The 7,322-nt window shown below is 48.8% G+C and overlaps 1 long non-coding RNA gene across 2 annotated transcripts; it reads right to left on the reverse strand.

Moving 5' to 3' along the window:
• Positions 1-5,337: 5,337 nt before the first annotated feature.
• Positions 5,338-6,639, reverse strand: LOC130536979 (uncharacterized). Of its 2 annotated transcripts, XR_008953528.1 has the most exons (4): positions 6,509-6,639; positions 6,134-6,412; positions 5,921-5,988; positions 5,338-5,676 (listed from the first exon to the last, which is right to left on the reverse strand). It is a non-coding gene; the product is annotated as an uncharacterized LOC130536979 (long non-coding RNA). The 2 variants fall into 2 exon arrangements; XR_008953526.1 differs by lacking the exon at positions 5,338-5,676 and having other exon boundaries at positions 5,696-5,988.
• Positions 6,640-7,322: the final 683 nt, after the last annotated feature.

The following is a 7,322-nucleotide window of genomic DNA, read 5'->3' on the forward strand; positions in this document are numbered from 1 at the left end:
GTATCCAGCAGCAGCTGCAAACATCTGGAAGTTTCAAATTAACGCTAGAACTATGCTTATTATGGTTATGCAAATGTCTAATATTGGTGGAGACCTGGGGTTCTCTGAAGCACCATCCCTCGTCTCGTCTCTGTGCCCGTTTGCTAATTACAAGCTTGAATTTTTAGCAGCTTTTTCCAGCCGTTTCCTCCTCTGTCGCCCGTCTGCTGCTGATTGGCCCTTATAGTCTCGACCTGGTTCACACCAGATAATGTATCACCCTGTAAAGCTAACTGCCATGGAAGTCCACCCAGCGCCCCCTTATTATGCTAAGGAAATGAAATGTCGCATTGGAAGCGTGTTAATGCTGCGTGTTCCCACATGTCGAACATTTACCAGCTGGAAAACTCGGAAAAACACGGGCACTTTGAACAGTTTTAAGAAAAGGGTGGTCGTGCGGTGTCGTGCTGACTTAAATTCACACGGAAACCTGAAGAGACTGTTTCATAAACGCACGTCAGAGCCCAAATCAGGGTTTTTCCTTTTCATAAGTGGGTGCGGCAGCATTAATAAATGTGTGTCGTGGGTCAGTAACTGACACCAGCCACTCCTGAGTCCTGAAACGGAGCTTTTTATGTCCTGTGTTTTCACCACCGACCGAACGAGGTCAAGGCTGCGGTGACAATGCAGCTAACTTTCCTTACCGGTAATTTAAGTCTTCACCGACCTGAAACCAGAACTCCTTTCACTTCATCGAGGCGTTGAGCGTTATGTGAGCGTTATGTTGCGATAAACAGCATTAATGTGTCCAATTATCCAAATAATTGATTCATGTTTTTAATCCAGGATGGAGTGTAAATAAATCTTGGTCCTTATAGATTGGTCAAAACTGTGACAGGACTTATTTGGATTATGAAACCAGGAGATTCAATAGCCTGTGATTGACTGTATCCCACGGAGATTATTCTGGTACTGAATGACTAATATGGCAGTGATCGATGGATCCGATGGATCAATATCACACGTTCCCACAATTTGGATCCAAACAAGCATCCATTCATCCGTCGCTGTTGAGCTGAATTCCAACGCATGTTCCTCGCCATGCCTGCTCCTGTCTTTCATGTTTTATGCTCGCGTGCACACACACACACACACACACACACACACACACACACACACACACGGCGTGTACACAAACTGTGCCTGTTCCCCTTTCATGTGTGGAAAAAGGCAACTGCAGGGTCCAGCTGTTAAGAACTAAAACAGATATGCTCCTCCCCCAAACAGCAGTTGCTTTTGCAGCTTACACACACACACACACACACACACACACACACACACACTAATCTGAAATGTCATGGTGTTTTACTCCAGAGACCTTCTGGGTGTGAAGGCTAGCATGTTCCTGAGGAGCCATGTTTAAAAGCATGAACCAGCTCCTCCTCCTCCTCCTCATTTCTAACATCTTCCTCTCAGCATTGTTTCCACTCTTTCCTCTTCCTTACCCTGGTTTTCCTCTCCTCCCCTCCACATCTTTCCACCCCCCCTCTGAAGTCTGCTGCCTTCACCTGCTGGATCTCCTCCCCTCCTCCCCTCCTGCAGGCTTAAGTTACACCAGATGTGGACTCTGGCTGATTTGCGGTCCAGCTGCTGCCCGTCTCTCCTGCCCACCTCCAGTCTGACGCAGCAGTAATTTATCTTCTGATTAAAGTGCATCAATTGTCACGTTTCCAGCGCAGATAAGAAAAAGCGTGTGACGGTTCAAACTGACGACGGTTCGGTACCGGGAACATGTGGAAGGTTCTCGGCTTCACTGGTCACACGTGATCGGTGCCTCTGGAAACGTAGCGGAGATTTCAGAGCACTTCTGCATCCGTTTCCAGCTGCAGTTGCATCTAAATGTGAATCCAATCGCCATCAGCAGATTCCTACAAATGCAGAATTGTCACATTACCCATTTTAAATGTTTTTGTGGTCGTTTCCTGGTCTTAAAACACATTTTCACTCGACTGTTTTGCTTTATGTAATTCTGGTGTCGGGGATGGTGCTGGAGGTCATTTAGTTTTAGTTCCTCTGGCAGCTGGAGGTGGATAAAACCACAAGGTCCTACAGAAAGAGGCTGCACAGTAAATCTTCAATGGGAAAACTGTGAAATCTTACAAATGGCTCAATTATGTAATTGCACATATGGGCGCACGCGCTGGTTTTAGACGTTTATGGACATTTTAGAAGACAAGAGCGTTTTGTGTTTGTTTTTCCTGCTGGACGTTAAAACTCCAGCGCAGACATGTTGTCATGTGAGACTCCACGGAAATCAGACAACAAGGGCCCCCACAAGTATAGAAATACCACGCTGCATGTAGAACTATATGTGCAGGAATTTCCACAAGCGCGCGCGCATGCACGCACGCACGGGCGGCGCTTGCTTGTGTGAGTGGCGGTCTCCCGGGCTGAGCCATAACAGTGATGGATGGGCCGTTTGTGGAGGCCGTTATTATTTGTTATGTGAGCGGGTGTGTGTGACTCGGGCCTGTTGGGGGGGGGCAGCTACACCTGCTGCGTGTCCAGAGAGCCCAGCCGAGCTCTGAGAACAGCTGGATGCATTGATTTAGCGTCTCGCTCCGTGGGCTGCAGGAACAAATCAAGCAACAGCTAATAAAACTGCTCTTTATTATGGCCGCTCCATTTGCCCTCCAAAACAACTGGCTACATCATGTGTTTTCCTAACGCCCGCCGCCACACAAAATTAAATCCTGGGCTGAGGTGTCCTTTCTGGAAGCCGTGGCGCGCGGGGCTCGGAGCCTGGCTGCTATGCAGCGGTGGTAATCAATGCTGCATGCGCTAGCATCAATAAAAGTGCGCATATTTGCGTGAGTGACTCACTTTGGGCATTGGTTCAAGCAGCTGCGTTTGCGTTTTAAGCGTGTTTGTCTTCACACCTGCACGTTAACACAACCGATGCTTCTCGAGGTGAACGAGGAGTTTGGAATGGCTGTAGGGTGAATGTGAGAGCGCGAGCTCGTGTACATTCAGGTTATTGCCCAGTGGTCCGGGTCCAGATGTTAAAGGTTCCTGAAACTAAGCGGAGATTCGGCGAGAATTTGGTGCAACATTGCGCCGCCGACCACAAGAAAAAGGGCCCATAGTCGGGTGTTTCATGGTGAAACTGGTGTTTATAGGCTGGCAAACGTAGGCAACGCTTTCAAAAGCTCATTTTCTTCAGATGTAACATCCTGCCGGGGCCAAATAATGAGCTTTGCTTTGCTCTAAATTTGAACGACTGAGAGATTTTTTTCCAAAGTTGGGACGCGCCTTTTATTTAAAGGGAACGCCGGCTGGTGCTCCCAGAGCAAGATCCAGTTTTTGATGCCTTCAAACCGGCAAAACCCCGTTCTTCCGGAGTCTCGATGCTATTGCATCATTAAGGCAAAACAGAATAAAACCAGTCGGCGTTGCCAGTCGCAACAGCCTGCGAAAACAGCCACAGCAGGAAGGAACACGGGCGTCATCCGACAAGCTAGAATAACGACTTCTGCGTAGGAAGAACAGTTCCACCTGCATCTGGACCGAGCCGGCTGTTTGTGAACATCGCGTGCAGCCAGGACACTTAAATCACAGTCCTGCGGGATGACCCAACAGGTCCCGGAACTCCTCTTGGGTCCGTCAGGGCGTTCTGGGCAGGCTGTGTTACTGCACATTTTCATCCCGCTGTGATGTGACAGGGTGTAACCCCCCCCCCATACGTACGCTCGTTGCCTGGCACTGCTGCGAGGTCCACCGGAGCGGGCGGGCTCAACGTGCAGGGAGATCAGATACTCTCACACGTACATCCCTGGACAACCAAACTGTAGCAAGAAAAACTGCCTCTTGACAGGAGGAAACCTTGAGCGGGACCAGACTCGAATGTTTGGACCTTCCTGCTGATGAACAGCTAGCTAGAGGCTAAATTAGCTTCTCAGCTAGAGGCTAAATTAGCTTCTCAGCTAGCTGGAAACACTGTGTGTGATGATTGTTCAGTGGTGGATGCTGACTGGAGGCGACCAGCATGGCTGACGGTTGTGTTTTCAGTTGTCAGACATCTCAAACGTGGTCCGATCAGACGTTAACGCCCTGATTTAAGTTTTACATCGCTAACCTTTGACCCCCCCCTTTGAGCGACCACACACCTCCTGTGTGTGAAATGTCTCCTGTAACTTTAACAGCGCCGAGGCAGGTGTCGCTACGGGCCCTGGATGGGTTTAACACCTGTCCGTTACAACAGGAGCAAACCGAGACATAAAACGGAGAGAGGGGTTGAGCCTCTCTGCAGCTCCGCTGGTTACCGAGGTGGTTACCGAGGTGGTTACCGAGGTGGTTACCGAGGAGCTCTCCAGCTTAACAGTGTTTCATCAGTGGCACCTGATGGTCCTTGATCTGTACCCACGACCCCCTCAAATTGAGGAGGGAAAAAACTTTCCATGGTGACCGGGACATGACGGTGACGTCCCTTTAGAGTCCGGTTCCAGACCCGGGCTGAACCTCCCTGCACTGGTTCACGGCTCACAGACCAGTCCAGCAGTGTTCGATCCAGTCGCCGGTGCTTTCTAATGACCCGATGCCAGCACAGACCTCTCTTTGTCGCCTCTGCGGCGCTGCTCCGGATTCTTACCGCGGAGGCGTAAACGAGCCTCCGGTGGTGGAAATGACATTTACTCCTCGTCTGGGGGCGACGGCGAGCGCTGCCATTTGGCAAAGCCATCAGGAGCGCTTTACGTGTCTGACCTTCACGTGTCTACATGCAGTAAATACAACCGTCTTGCTTTTGTGGACGGACCCTTCGCTGTCTGACGTCCGGAGGGAGCGGCGTGGAGGGGAGGGAGCGTGAGAGACCGAGGGGGAAAGAACGGCGTTTCAGCTGGGAAACGTGTCCCGTGTGTGTACGGACACACTCGTTACGGCATCAGTCACACAGCGGGGGAGCACAGAGCCCGTCCAGCTTAGCAAAATTCACAACCTTTTCCAAAATGACATCCTGGTTGTGCTGTCAACAAGTCTGTCTTTACAAAAAAACAAGAGTTGTTGGGCTGTTTGCTTCGCTGTGGCCTCACTGTTGTGTTGTTTTTGACCCAAAAAAAAACAAGTCCAACAACACAACACAAGCATTGATTTGTCTGCAATGCAGCGCCAATCATGTTGATCGCCCCCTGGTGGCCGGCGGTGGTATAACCAATAAAGATCTGAAGCTCTGAACCAGAATAAGGGAGATTTTAAGTGCATGGTAGCAGTGTTAGCATGAGAGGACACTTAGGCTTCCTCCACATGTGACGTGAAAATAACACATCACTCACGTAAAAAGTAAGAAGGAGAGCAACAGCAGAAGCAGGCTAATATTCTTTATGTTTGGTGGATCAGATTTCTGATGATAGATCTAAAGTCTGGAAGTCTTGGCTACATGACATGACAACGTTGATAAGTCGGCGTGTGTGTGTCGGTGGCTGGGTGTGTGTGTGGTTTAAGGTTGGGGGGGGGCGGCAGAGTTGCAGCAGAGTCTGTCAGACTGAAAAATTCCTCCCTTCCACACATCTGGAGGCCAGCAGCAGCGGCAGCAGTGCTAGCGACAGCAGTGCTAGCGACAGCAGTGCTAGCGACAGCAGTGCTAGCGACAGCAGTGCTAGCGACAGCGGCAGCAGCAGCTCTGGATCCAGGAGACCTCGTGCTCTGGAGACACAGTGACACAGTGATCAATTATTAAAACTTTTTTTTTTTTTTAAATTCCAGTTCTAATTCTCTTTCTCTTCTCTGGATGGAAATTATTTTCTCTTATTATTTTTCTCTTTCTATTTTCTTTTTTAAATTATAATAAAAATGTAAATATGGTAGAGTACAAATCATACCCTATCACATCACTGCTTTATTCACTAATCTAATGATTAAGCTTGTTTCCATAGTAACCGAGGCCTACAGTTTCAGCACCTTGACCTTTGACCCCGACCTCCTGGGAGCACGTCGCCGGCCCTTCAGACGTGGGATCTGACAGAAAACAAACGTGAGCGTTGATGAAACCTGACAAATCTGTCCAGCATTTAAGACTTTTTCCATTGATTGGATTTTTATCAGAACCGAACTTTAAGTTTGAATGTGTCTTTAAGCTCCTCTGTAACGTAAACACACGTACCGTCGATCCCGATCACCTCCGCCGCCCTGTGGAGCTCACATAATGTTCAACAACATTTGGGTTTTGGTTACTTGATGTGCCTATTGTGTCGGAGAGCGTTCGCCGGCCATTAAATCCTGCGCAGACAGCGTGCGGGCCGCGCACGTTCGTGCACGTTCGTGCTCCCAGATACGGTTACGCGGCGAGGAGCTGCCGGACAGAGCGCCATAAATCGGGCCTCCACGCTGACGTGCCGCTCTGCGTTTAACAGCGTAAACACTCCATCCGTCACCGCAGACGCTTCACACAGAGCAGAGCTGGGTTTAATCCCCCCCCCAGGTACGCGGCTACTTACCCCAGATCCCCCCCCCCCCCCCCAGGTACGCGGCTACTTACCCCGGAACCGGAGCTGCTCCAGGCCGACGGGGCCGAATGAAATGGTGGATAAATTTCACCTCTGCTGGTTTTTATGGAGACGACTTGACAATTCATCCGTGTGCCAGTTTGTGCAGGAATAGTTCTGACTCTGGCGGCCCCTAGTGGTCACTTCCAGAGTGTAAGAGGGGATCTTAGTGCAGACCAAAAGGTATGTTTTTAGCAGAATATTACAAACTGATTTAATCTTTGTAATCGGCCCATCAGATAAATGTCACACACTTTAGTTCGGTTGGAACCAGGAATTTTAGACCTAAAAGATACAGATTAAAATACAATTAATTTTTAATGATCTTGATTTTGATTTTTGAAATTGCTGTTTTTCATCGATATTCTTCCCAAATGGATTTGAAATCAAACAAGATGTGATCAAAGCAAAAAAAAAATGGGTTAAATTGTGAGTTTTTTAATTTGCTGTTTGGGAATTGCAGCCGATTTATTTTGTTACCGTTACCGTCTTGAATATTTAAATGTTCCAACATGATTCTCATTACAAGCACCATTAACGTCATGGTCGAGATTTGATTGTGGTCGAGATGGCGGTTCTGAGTGACGCTTCTCTTCTTTCTAAAAGACGTTAAATTTCAGAGCCTTAAATCCGCTTTTATCGCTGTCGAACCTGTTGAATCGGGAAGCTCGTGTAGGTGAAGGCTCACGAGGGCTCGTTACCAGAGTTAGGTGTTGCTCAGTGTGTGTGTGTGTGTGTGTGTGTGTGTGTGTGTGTGTGTGTGTGTAGCCAGGTCAGAATTGTTTAGCCAGCTGTTCGGAGGGAAAG

Source organism: Takifugu flavidus, chromosome 1 (genome assembly GCF_003711565.1).
Source record: "Takifugu flavidus isolate HTHZ2018 chromosome 1, ASM371156v2, whole genome shotgun sequence".
NCBI lineage: Eukaryota > Metazoa > Chordata > Actinopteri > Tetraodontiformes > Tetraodontidae > Takifugu > Takifugu flavidus.